The sequence below is a fragment of the Ranitomeya variabilis genome, chromosome 1 (assembly GCF_051348905.1).
Source record: "Ranitomeya variabilis isolate aRanVar5 chromosome 1, aRanVar5.hap1, whole genome shotgun sequence".
NCBI classification, from domain to species: Eukaryota; Metazoa; Chordata; class Amphibia; order Anura; family Dendrobatidae; genus Ranitomeya; species Ranitomeya variabilis.
In genome coordinates this window covers 193,781,121-193,795,260 of record NC_135232.1, presented here as the reverse complement: position 1 = coordinate 193,795,260, position 14,140 = coordinate 193,781,121, and the positions used below count along the sequence as shown (strand labels likewise).

At 42.8% G+C, this 14,140-nt stretch overlaps 1 protein-coding gene across 1 annotated transcript in view; it reads left to right on the top strand.

Moving 5' to 3' along the window:
• FBN2 (fibrillin 2) overlaps window positions 1-14,140 on the top strand; it is a 379,678-nt gene that overhangs the window by 229,366 nt on the left and 136,172 nt on the right. The gene's annotated exons all lie outside the window — the stretch shown is intronic.

Here is a 14,140-nt window from a genome sequence, read left to right as displayed (position 1 = left end):
AAAAAGACCTAGGTCCCTCAAGTTCAACCCTTTTCCACAAAGTGTGCATCATTTCACTAACAACTATAACCTGTTATGTGTATTAAGGAAATCATCCAGCCTTTTTTTTAAAGCTTTTATAGTGCGACTCTAACTGTAAAGAACCCTTTCCTATTCATCTAGTGGAATTCTTCCACCTGTGATGAGTGGCCCCTAGTCCTCAGTATAGTTTTTGTAAGGAATAGGTTATGTGTCAGTGTTTTGTACAAGCCACACATATACATGTAAATGAAATCTCCTCTGAGGCGTCTTTTTTTTCTAAGCTAAACAAGCCCAACATTTCTTCCATCCCTTGTAATAATCTAGTTGCCCATCTTTGAACTGATTCTAACTTCTGAATATCTTTTTTAAAATGTGAAGCCCAAAACTGGATCCCATATTCTAGATGTGGCCTCACCAGTGATTTATAAAGGGGTAATAATACGTTGGGATCGCGGGATTTTATTTCTCTTTTTGTACATCCTTAAATCTTGTTTGCTTTTGCGGCTTCTGCTTGACATTGAGTACTGCAGCTCAGATAACTTTTAACCAGAATACACAAATCGTTCTCCTGTTCTATAGTCCCGAGCATACTCCCATTTAATGTATATGAAGCAATAGGACTACTGTGTTGTAGGTGCATTATTTTACATTGTTCTACATTAAATCTCACTTGCCAAGTGTTTGCCCATTCAGTCATCTTATTCAGATCGTTTTGCAATATTGTACTGTGAAGGTCAGATTTTAATATCCTACATAGTATAATGTCATCAGCAAAGACTGACACTTTACTCTCAATCTCATCCACTAGGTCATTAAGAAAGAGGTTAAAAAGAATTGGTCCTAGCACAGATGCCTGCGGTTCCCACTGTTCCCAGTACAGATCCCTGCGGTACCCCACTGCTGACTATATCCCATTCAGAAAACATACCATTTCTGACAACTCTATGTTTGCTGTCATTTAGCCAATTCCTTACCCATCTGCATATAGTTTCTCAAAGTACTTGCTTCTGTAGCTTCAGTATAAGGCTGTTATGTGGAACATTAGCAAATGCCTTTGTAAAGTCCAGAAAAATCACATCAGCTGCATTGCCAACATCCAGATTTGCACTCACCTCCTCATAGAAACTCAACATGTTAACCTTCCTCTAGTGTTAGCTTTCTGTTACTCTTTCTTATGTTAACGGGTCGGTTTTGACCCGTGTCTTAAATCACCCTTAGGATACCCTAAAAACAGTTATTTATGATCCAATTTGTTTCTTACCTCTTAGTTACCTTGTTAGGGTTTCTCATCCATGGAAGGATTGATTTTAATATTTTTGTTGTGGCCCCCTGGGCCTTTCATTTGAGAGCATACCCTTCATTTTCAATATAAAAATATTGTCAAATGAACCTCAAGAGAATAATATAAACTTAAAAAAGTTTGCTATATTACCTGACTATTACTGAAGGGTTTTAGAACACATTTCTTAAATGTAAAAAAAAATGTACATATATATATTTTATATTATTAACTCTAGTAAGATCTATGGTGTTACGGGTCAATTTTGACCCATATCTAACTACTTTATGAAAAAGGCAAAAAACAGATTTTTTTTTATAGAACTTTAATACAAATAAAAGATGAAAATTATATTAACATTAATAGCAATAATAATAAAAAGTAGCTTTTCTACATCAAACAAACAAACAACAATCAATCAAGCAAATCAGATCAACAGAAATCAAGTACTAGTTTTTAGATGCATTAGTATTTAGATGCATGTGTGGCAAAAAGTGACACTTTTCGTGTGTTCTTTGCAGAGGTATTTTTTGCAGGCGAAGCATGATGTGTTTGTCTTTCTGTCCTTATTGCTAGGGCAGACTTGACACCTCTTTCTTTTAGAATCAGGTGGTCTCACTGGGGTTGTGGCTGTTGTGGTTGATGTTGAGGCAGGGCTGGTTGAGGAGGATGCTGGTGATGATGATCTTTGTGTTGCTGTGGGTGTGGATGAAGCACTTGTTGAGCTCTGGAGTTGTCGGACCAAGGCTGCAGTGGCTGGGTCTCAGGGCACTCGTTCCCTTTGGTCAATGTGCGCCTTGACAAGGGATCTTCCTAGTTCCTCAAGAAACATCCTCCGCTTGTTTTTTTTCTTTGAATTACATCCTTGGTGAATGTGGGTCCACAACACAAATGAATTGCATGCTGACACATCAAGGATGTTGTAAAATACAACCATTGGCCTTCTCCTAGTCATTCGCTGGCAAGTGTAGGTGGCAGTCAGCTTGTCCAGGTTGTCCACTCCTCCTTTGTTTTTGTTATAGTCCAGGATGATTATGGGCTTTTTGTCACTTCCTGATGACACAGCTGCATCTTTGTGAAGTGTGGACATCAGTACCACATTCCGTCGTTTTTTGGGGCAGTATGAAACAGCAGTGGTGGTGTCTGTAAAAACAAACTTTGAGGAAAGTGGAGCCCTGTCCTTCATCTGCAACAATTCAGCGGGCATCTCAGGTTTGTTTTTTTTCACTGTGCCCACCATGGTGATTTTCCTCCTGAGAAGTTCTTGTCCAAGGTCATAGCTGGTAAAAAAATTGTCACAAGTAATGTTGTGACCCTGCAGTCCAGTAGTCATATTGAGGACTACACGTTTTCCTTGTTTTTTTTCAGGGATGCCGCTTGCAGACTTGCCTGTGTAAATCTGTAGATTCCATGCATAGCTAGTTTTTGCATCACAGGCTGCCCAGATTTTTATGCCGTATTTGCCTGGCTTACTTGGCATGTATTGCTGGAAGGGGCATTTTCCGCGGAAAGGGAGAAAACATTCGTCTACTGTCACCTCTGGCCCTGGGTTGAACATCTGTGGAAGGAGCTGCACCCATTTCTCCCAAACATCCCTGATGAGAGCAAGTTTGTCAGATTTTGTTCTGGTGTCTCTGTTGTCAAATCTGAGGACTCTTGATATCATTTGAAACTTTTGAAGTGACATTCTTGCCCGGAAAATATTCCTGCTTGTTGATGTGTTCCAGAGACTATCAGTCGCCTCATTGCAGGATTTGTACACTCCAGCAAGGAGAAGAACACCAATGTAGGCATCCAGGACATCATCATGAAAGTCATTCCACATGTTGCCGTGGACTTTTTTTCCTTCAAGGTTTGTCATAGCAATAATAACTTTTTTTTATTGACAATGGCATAAACAGATCAAAACATGTCTTGATGTCACTTACTCTTGTCACCGCAAACCTTGTGATCCCAGGGGTCATTTTTATGACATTTGCAGCATCTGCCCTGCCATGTACATCTGAAGTTACTGAGCTCCAACTGATCTTACCACTTTTGGATTTGAATCTTTCAGGGGAGCAGCTTCAGCACCAGTGACCTCCTCATCAGACTGATCAGAACTGTGTCTTCCGGTTGATACTCCACATCATCTTCCTCCTCAGAAACCTGTTCATCTGTATCAGTTTGCTGCTGTGTGTCCTCTGATTCATTATCATCTAAGATATAATCTAGAATTTGGCTTACATCAAATCTTCTCCTCATTGTTGCATGTGTAAACTGGAGATGTATACTCTGCAAAGTACCAACTCTAAGCTAATTTGGCCATACATGCCTGGACATGTCCCTAATTCAAGTTATTGGAGGTAGAGCTGGCTGTGGGCTGTTGGTTTATATTGTGTTTATGAGTTTAGTTTTGGGACTTATTATTGTTTTTTTACTCTTATATTAGACCTGGGTCGAAATTGACCCCAACAACACAAATGTTATAATTTTAATAAGAGCATTTTACAATTTAGTAAAATAGTTTTATTTTATTGTATTTTGTTTAAAAATAAGTTCCTGAAAAAGTAAAAAAGTCTTGATGCAACAAACAAATGTATGTAGAATTTGTATGCATTTAAAACCTAAAACGGGTCGGTCACGACCCTAACACTAGAGGAAGGTTTTAGACACAACTTATTCTTCATGAATCCATGCTGGTTGTCAGTTTTTATATTATTATTTACTATATAATTCTGCAGGTCATCTTATAATGATCTAAAAAATGTTGCACTACTGATGTCAGGCTTACCGGACGGTGGTTGCTTGGATCCACCTGGAGCGCCCCATCAGGGCAAGGGGGTACTCAATACCAGGTCTGAAGTTCACTGGGGGATGTCACGGTGGCTGACCCGGTCCGTGGCCCTGGGATGTCCGTGTAAAAGAGAAAGTTCTTTAAAGGGATAAAGTTTATGTTCGTGACGCCACCTGTGGTATTCGGTCAGGGTGACTGACGTTGCTTTAAGGGGTCCGCTGGGGTGATGTTATGGCAGCTAGATGGTATACCTTCCCACAGGTGAAGTATGTCCCCAGAGCTTCCCGGTCTTTAGAAGGTGGTATGTGAGAGGCGAAGAAGAACGAGGACACAATGTTGCAGTCTCTTTACCTTTACTGAAGACTTCAGCATCCACAGTCCAGGGCACGAGATCACAGGGTAGGCAGATTCCAGCTGGTTTGCAGGCAAGTCCAGAGTCCCTTTGTCCAGGAGGAAATCAGTAGCCTTCCCTTGCGCTGCGGTGGTGTAGTCCCTTACTGCCTATGGCTTCACATACACCACAGATGTGGTGTATCACTCTCTCTGTGCCCCATATAGATAGGACAAAACCCGTATGACTGGTGACTTGAGCCTGTTTGTAGGGTCTCTTAGATAACCCCGCTCTGTAGGTGTCACCGTGCCTCCTGGGTGTAGGTGCGGACAGGTAACCTGCAATTAGCTGTCCTGCTGGTATCTGAAATAAGGCGTAGACGTCCTTACTCCCTCGGTTTTCTGGCTACCGGGATTTTGTGCCTCAGAAGGAGGCAGCCTGAGCGGGGCTGGTCCCCTTCTGGTATCCTCTCCTTTGCTTCGACTTCCTTCATGCTCGCTGCAATACAATTCTGCCTTTCAATGTCTCTATCTGGGAGCTGCAGCTCTGAGGGCATGCACAGCTCCGTTGACCTTCTGTCCTCCTCAGACTCTGGTCTGGAACTCACTAACAGAACTCCTGCCTGGAGCTCTGTCAGGAACTGACTACTGTCTGGAACTTGCCAACTTTTCCTACAAACTACCAGTTACATATATATGTCGGGAATGACCTAATAAATAGGAGCAGAAGCTCCCCCTGGTGGCCTGGAGTGTGAATGTGTTGCATGTTTGTGATACCTGGATGCAATTATCCTTCCTTGCCTCAAAATGTAGCATCACTCTCCCCGAGAGGAAAGCAATACCACTGTGACGACCAGGACCCTGGGGCGCCACACACCTTCTTACCTTTCTTAAATATTTGTACCATGTGAGCCATCCTCCAATCCAGTGGCACCACCCTTGTTAAAAAAGAATCTAAGAATATGAAATACAGTGGTCTGTCAAATATTAAGCTCAACTCCCTCAGTATCCATGGATGAATGCCATCTGGGCTGGGGGATTTGTCAATATTTAAATTGTTCAGGCATAGATGTACTTGTTTTTCTGTTAAACTACTTATATCAGGTTGTGTATTTTGATTTTTCCCTTGTTGAATGACAGTTCATTGTTGAACATGGATGAAAAGTGCCATCTGCTGTTTTCTTTTTGAAATTGAAATTGATGTATTTATAAAAATGTTCACTAACCAGACACTATACATTACCTGCATGTGAACAGAGCCCTATACGGGCCTTTATTGTGCAAACATATATTAAGCAGTTGCCCCCTCCATTAAATGGTAGGCTGACAGTGGCTCTCTATTTGTTTGTTTTTTCACCGGGGTTGCCAACATCTTTGCTACATGGGCTGGCTGCATCCTGTAGTGCATTTGTTCAGACACCTGGGCAGGTAAGCGGTGCTGTCCTTTTTCAGCTGTATTTTTGAATTTTTGGAGGATTTTCAGTCCTCTTTTGTGGCTTTGCTACTAGTTTATTGCTGTAATTCCCCCCAATGTCTTCATTGAGCACAATTTTTAATTTGGATTTTACAAAAGTGCACACCCCTCCACCTATTTTTATCTTTCCTGTCCTTTCTAAATGTAGTGTAACTCTCTACATTTGTTACCTAGTCATAGCTCTCGTCAAGCCAGGTATCCATAATGCCCACCACATCGTATTTTGTGACCATCATTAAGAGTCTTCATTTCATTCCTTTTTGCTTGCAAGACTTCTTGCATTTGCCAGCAGACATTTAATATTATTAGCACATTTGTTGCTCCTACTCAGCTCCCTGCTTTCCTTGCTTATCCCAGCCCCCTAAGTCCTCATTTAGCCATACTGCCTTCCTCTCTCTGTCTACTCTATCTATCCCCTTATTAGCACAACTACCCTCCCTCCCCCATATCATCGTTTTAAAAGCTCCTTCATCCGTCCTACCATTTTTTCCCCAAGCACAGCTGCATCTTCTCCATTGAGCTGCAGCCCATCCCTACTGTAGAGCCTCTAGTCAACAGAGAAGTTGGCCCAGTTCTCAAGGAAGCTAAACCCTTCCTTCCTGCACATATTTCTAAGCCACTTATTTATCTCCCTAAGCTCCCGCTATATATCTAGTGACACTCGTGGCACTGGCAGTATTTCTAAAAACACCACCTTGAAGGCCCTGACCTTCAGCTTCTCTCCTTGTTCCCTGTAATCATTCTTAAGGACCCTCCACATCCCTTTAACTTTGTCATTGGTACCAATGTGTACCATGACCGCTGGGTTGTCCCCAGCCCCATCCAGCAATCTGGATCCACAATATGTTGAACCCAAGCACCCGGCAGACAACACACTGTTTGGCATTCACAGTCTCGGTGGCAGATGACCCTGTCTGTCTATCTAATAATAGATAGATAATAGTTCTGGGCTTGCATTCCTAATATCAGCCAAGCAGGCATATTTACTAGGTTGTGCCAGATAATGACTTGGCTCCCTGGTACTTTTCCCCCTGCCCCTTCTTGTGACATTTACCCAGCTTCGTACTTCTCTGTCCTCCACATCACTGACCCGAGCCAGCGCAAGCTCAGTGAGCTCTAAACTCATCTCCAGGTTTACAAAACCTACAAGAAAAAAATGAGCAAAAAACAGTGCTGTAACTAAATAAGTAAAAAGCAAAAGTGTATTTAAATAACACAGTGTTCTCAGTAATACTGTTTTTGATCAAAAATAGCATAAAAGCCATCCCACCATTGAAAAGGTGACCCTGTCCTACACTGTCTAACATTAAAAACCTTACCCTGTGTCAGAGTTGACCTCAGTGTGTGAATAAAGGCTGACAAAAGGACCGGGTCCCGACCTATGGACACCAGTCTGGGGAAGCCTTTAAATGTAATTTACAGCTCAGAAGAGGAAGGCTACACCCCGGCTTGCACAGAATGCAAAAACACAAAGAAAAAAAACACAAAAATTGAGCATGGTTTGAGTTGGTATACATGCAGCACATAAATGCATGCTCACTTTGCCCATAAAGCATACAAAGCCTACAAGAAGCAAAAACACTGCTGTAACTAAATAAGTACAAAACAAAAGTGCATTTAAAACACAGGGTCCTAGTATTATTATTATTAGTGTTGAGCGATACCGTCCGATACTTGAAAGTATCGGTATCGGAAAGTATCGGCCGATACCGTCACAGTATCGGAATCCAATCCGATACCGATACCCGATACCAATACAAGTCAATGGGACTCATGTATCGGACGGTATCCCTGATGGTTCCCAGGGTCTGAAGGAGAGGAAACTCTCCTTCAGGCCCTGGGAACCATATAAATGTGTAAAAGAAAGAATTAAAATAAAAAATATCGCTATACTCACCTGTCCGACGCAGCCGGGACTTCAGCGAGGGAACCGGCAGCGTTGTTTGTTTAAAAATCGCGCTATTACTTGGTTACGTGAATTCCCGGCTTGTGATTGGTCAGGTCGGCCATGTTGCCGGGACGCGGACCAATCACAGCAAGCCGTGACGAAATTACGTCACGGCTTGCTGTGATTGGTCCGCGTCCCGGCAATATGGCCGCCCTGACCAATCACAAGCCGGGACGTCACGGGAGGCTGGACACGCGCTCATTTTAAAATGGGCGCGTGTCCAGCCTCCCGTGACGTCACGGCTTGTGATTGGTTGCGCCGCGATCAACCAATCACAAGCCGGGAGGCTGGACGCGCTCATTTTGAAATGGGCGCGTGTCCAGCCTCCCGTGACGTCACGGCTTGTGATTGGTTGCGCCGCGATCAACCAATCACAAGCCGGGAGGCTGGACGCGCTCATTTTGAAATGGGCGCGTGTCCAGCCTCCCGGCTTGTGATTGGTTGACCGCGACGCAACCAATCACAAGCCGTGACGTCACGGGAGGCTGGACACGCGCCCTTTTTAAAATGAGCGCGTTTCCAGCCTCCCGTGACGTCACGGCTTGTGATTGGTTAATGGCGGCCATGTTGCCGGGACGCGGACCAATCACAGCAAGCCGTGACGTATTTTCGTCACGGCTTGCTGTGATTGGTCCGCGGCCCGGCAACATGGCCGCCCTGACCAATCACAAGCCGGGACTTCGCGTAACCATGTAAAAGCGGGAATTTTAAACAAACAACGCTGCCGGTTCCTGCGCTGAGGTCCCGGCTGCGTCGGACAGGTGAGTATAGCGATATTTTTTATTTTAATTCTCTATTTTACACATTTTAACATTAATGTTGTTCCGATACCCGATACCCGATACCACAAGAGTATCGGAATCCCGGTATCGGAATTCCGATACAGCAAGTATCGGCCGATACCCGATACTTGCAGCATCGGAATGCTCAACACTAATTATTATTAGTAATACTGTTTTTGATCAAAAATAGCGTAAAAGCCATCCCATTAGGTGCTGTTCAGCTATCCGATTGGCCAAAGCAGGGAACGTATTACTTCAGATAGAAGCTGGACAACACACACCCCAATAATGTTTGCTTCTGACTTCTTCTCCATCACTAGTGCTGCCTGCAGAATGAAGGCGGAGACATAGATGACAGGACTAGGTCCCGGAGGAGATGTGACAACTGCACAATTATCTTGTATGAGCAGTCCCAGGAACTCTTGTTTCACTATAATTGTGCAGTCTAAATATTATTATTATTTATTATTATACATTTTTATAGCGCCATTTATGCCATGGCGCTTTACATGTGAAATCGGAGCAAATATAGACAAATACAATTAAACATGAGCAAAAAACAAGGCACACAGGTACATAAATGGCTGCTAATCACTAAATAATCTGAAATAAACTGAAATAATCTTTTGTGTTGTGCCAAAGATCAATGTTCTTGGTAGCACATTGTCCTGTGTAAACATAACCTGCTCTGCTGAGAATAATTGCAGTCTATGCACACGGAACGATCTATTACAGATATGTTCAGTGCACATCGTAAGCGTGGTCTTCCTGCACAAATAGGCTATTATATGAACATCGATCAGTAAATATTTACCAACTGGCATTCATTTAATGTCGCAAAGTCGGCTAATGTAAAAGCACCTCTAGGCAAAAATAAATGCTTACTTATCACTGCTTTCTCTGTTGCTAGAAACAAGAAAGATAAATAGACTGATAAAGTAGAGCTAAGAAAATTAGATAAACACATGAGTGAACTTGATTTACCCATAAAAGTCTCAAAATACAACTTGCAACAAATTTTGAATCTTTTTCATGCCATTTTTTTGGTGCAAAGGAACCATAATTTCCAATTAAAACCACAAAAAGAGGATTTAGAAATCCTCCAAAATTATTCAAAAAACACCAGAAAAAAGGCAAAGATGCTTACCCACCCAGGCCTCCAAACAAATGCAGCGGTGCAGCAGACCCAATTAAAGATGGCAGCACGAGTGCAGCAATACCAATGAAATAACCACTCTCAACCTACCAATCCATGGAGAGGGTGGCTGTTTAGTATATTAGTGCACAAAAAATAATCTGTATGCGGCGCTGTTCACATACAGGTAATGCCAAGCATCCAGTTCGCTGCACCCTGATAGTGTATTTGTTTGGAGTCCTGGACAGGTAAGCATCTCTGCCTTTTTTCTGGTGTTTTTTAAACGATAATTTCCCCTCAAAGTCACAAGCTGTTAAAAATCAGGAAGAAACAGTTTTCTTGCCGCATTGCTTTTATCACAATGCTATACATATAATCACCAACATAGAAATTGCAAAAACAAAGAGAAAAAGTTGTGGAAATATGAAACTCACGGGATCGCTTGACATGTTAGTTAAATGCAAATGATGAAAAAATAGAAGCTAATTTTTCCAAACATCTCAACCTTTTAGGTATAAAGTACAAGTACCATTTGCATTACACACCTCGGCATAGTACCAATGCAATTATTGATGGTTGTCTGGGGGATGGGCTTCCATGCTGAATGCACTTGGGCACACAAATCATCAAGGTCCGTTGATGAGAGCTTCCTTTGCAATTGCTGACAAGTGACGTCCCAGAGATGCTGCTGGCCACATTGTTGTTTTAACAAACAGCTCCTGGGACACTGCCATATTCCCTTGTGAAGACACTTCATGTTGTTGCCCATGTGACTCCAGACCAATCTCCAGCTATCACTGCATCAAATACAAAATCAGGACTAAACGCTCAACGGGAAAGACCTCGATACCAGCCTCCATTTCCGTCCTGCTCTGAACCATGATAGCCTTTGAATAATGTGAGATCAATAAAACACCTTTAGCTGGACATCTGGCTCTTTTCTCCTGATCAGTCATCCACCAAATCTACTATGAGAAATAGTAGAATCTTTTAAGCCACACAATGTAGCATCAGAACACATATTTAAACGATTATTCTCAAGTTGTGTATTGAGCAACACTCAGCTTTCCCATCACGTTATTATCTTATTGCTGTGGGAAAGGGCACTCCACCGTGAGAAACAGTAGCAGTGTTCAGTACTTTCACTTACTACTGAACCTAAGCTCATGAGACACATTAACATCAGCGCTTGTTCTGAAGTCTAATAGTTGCATATACAGTCATGGCTGAAAGTGTTGGCAGTCTTGAAATTGTTCCAGAAAATGAAGTATTTCTTCCAGAAAATTATTGCAATTACTCATGTTTTGTTATACACATGTTTATTTCCTTAGTGTGTATTGGAACAAAACATAAATAAACAGAGAAAAAATGGCAAATGGGATATAATTTCACACAAAACTCCAAAAATGGGCCTGACAAAATTGTTGGCACCCTCAGCTTAATATTTGGTTACACATCTCTCAACTGGAATTCTGGACGACTCTTCTTTTGCAAACTGCTCCAGGTTTCTCATCTTTGAAATTGTCTTCTCCCAACAGCAATCTTAACATTTCTCCACAGGTGTTCAGTGGGATTTAGATGCAGACTCTTTGCTGTCCACTTCAGAATTCTCCATCGCTTTGTTTCTATCCATTTGCTGGTGCTTCTTATGTTTGGGCTCATTGTCCTGCTGAAAGACCCATGACCTAGGAAGCAAACCCAGCTTTCGGACACTGGGCACTCCATTGCGACCCAAAATAATTTAGTAATCTTCACTAGGGTTGAGAGACCTTTACATTTATAGGATCGGGTCGGGTTTCACGAAACGCGACTTTTTCAAAAGTCGGGTCGAGTGAAATCGGCCGATCCTATAAAAAAGTCGGGGTCGGGGTCGGCCGAAACTCGAAACCCAAAGCAGTGCATTGGGTTTCCAATGGTTCCCAGGGTCTGAAGGAGCGGAAACTCTCCTTCAGGCCCTAGGATCCATATTTAAGTGTAAAATAAAGAATTAAAATAAAAAATATTGCCATACTTACCATCTGATGCGCCCTGGTACTAAGCGGGAACCTTCCTTCCTTAGAATCAGCCTTCCAGGACCTAGCGGTGACGTCGCGGGGACGTCGCGGCTTGTGATTGGTCGCGCGGCCGCCCATGTGACCGCTCGCGCGACCAATCACAAGCCGCGACGTCACCGTGACGTCACCGAAGGTCCTGGAAGGGCTGATTCTTAGGAAGGAAGGCTGCCGGAAAGAAGCCGAGGGTGAGTATATTCCTATTAGGTATATACTCACCCTCGGACGCGCCCTGCTTCTTTCCGGCAGCCTTCCTTCCTAAGAATCAGCCCTTCCAGGACCTACGGTGACGTCGCGGCTTGTGATTGGTCGCGCGAGCGGTCACATGGGCGGCCGTGTGACCAATCACAAGCCGCGACGTCACCGCTAGGTCCTGGAAGGCTGATTCTAAGGAAGGAAGGTTCCCGCTTAGTACCAGGGCGCATCAGATGGTAAGTATGGCGATATTTTTTATTTTAATTCTTTATTTTACACTTAAATCTGAATTCCGATACCAATTCCCGATATCTTAAACATATCGGGAATCGGTATCGGAATTCCGATTCCAGATTCAGAAGATCACCGACTTCATGGCCGACCCCACACAGGGGTCGGGTCGGGTTTCATGAAACCCGACTTTGCCAAAAGTCGGCGACTTCTGAAAATTGCCGACCCGTTTCGCTCAACCCTAATCTTCACATTTCATGATGTCTTGCACACAGTCAAGGCACCCAGTGCCAGACACCGCAAACCACCTCCAAAACATCTTTGAATGCCTCATACTGTTTTTAGTAAACAGTAGAATGATGTGCTTTACCAAAAATCTCTATCTTGGTCTCACATGATGCTTTCCCATAAAGATTTTGGCATACTCATGTATATTTTGGGAAAATACAGTCTAGCTTTTTTCTGTCTCTGTGTCTGCAGTGGGGTTCTGCTGGGTCTCCTGCTATAGCGTATCATTTCATTCAAATGTTGACGGATAGTTCACGATGATACTGATGCACCCTGAGCTTGCTGGACAGCTCACATTTCTTTGGAACTTGATTGGGCTGCTTATCTACCATCTGAAATATCCTATGTTGTAATCTTTCATCAATCTTTCTCTGTCATCCATATCCAGTGGGATTAGCTACAATGCCATGGGTTAGGAACTTCTTGATTATGTTGCTTACCATGAACAAAGGAACATCAAGATCTCTGGAGATGGGCTTATAGCTAGTGTTGAGCATTCTGATACTGCAAGTATCGGGTATCGGCCGATATTTGCGGTATCGGAATTCCGATACCGAGTTCCGATATTTTTGTGATATCGGAAATCGGAATCGGAAGTTCCCAGTGTATGGTTCCCAGGGTCTGGAGGAGAGGAGACTCTCCTTCAGGCCCTGGGATCCATATTCATGTAAAAAATAAAGAATAAAAATAAAAAATATGGATATACTCACCCCTCCGACGGACCCTGGACCTTAGCAGTGCAACCGGCAGCCTCCGTTCCTAAGAATGCAGTGAGTGTACAGGACCTGGGATGATGTCGCGGTCTTGTGATTGGTCGCGTGACCGCTCATGTTACCGCTCACGTGACCGCGACGTCATCGAAGGTCCTTCAATCAATGCATTCTTAGGAACGGAGGCTGCCGGTTGCACCGCTATGGTCCAGGGTCCGTCGGAGGGGTGAGTATATCCATATTTTTTATTTTTATTTTTTACATGAATATGGATCCCAAGGCCTGAAGGAGAGTTTCCTCTCCTTCAGACCCTGGGAACCATCCAGGATACCTTCCGATATTTGTGTCCCATTGAGTTGTATTGGTATCGGGTATCAGTATCGGCGATATCCGATATTTTTTGGATATCGGCCAATCCAATCCAATACCGATACTTTTGAATATCGGAAGGTATCGCTTAACACTACTTATAACCCATTGTTGATATTTTTCAACAATTTTGCATCTCAAGTCCTCAGTCTTCTCTTTTTGTTGCACAGTGTGGTACACACAGACATACAATGCAAAGATTGAGTCAACTTCTGCCTTTTTTATCTGTTTAAGGTGTGATTTTCATATTGCCCAAACCCTTGTTCTTGCCACAGATGAGTATGAACGAGCATTGCAAGCTTGAAACAAAGAACAATTTTGGAAAGTTGTCAACATTTTTATCTAGCTTATTTTTGGGGTTTAGTGTGAAATTATGTCCAGTTTTCTTTTTTTCTCTGTTTTTTTATTGTGTTGTGCCAATACACACAAAGGAAATAAATATGTGTATAACAAAATGTGCAATTGCAATAATTTTTTGGGAGAAATACTTCATTTTCTGGAATAATTTAAAGGGTACCAACACTTTTAGCCATGACTGTAGAGATAACAGC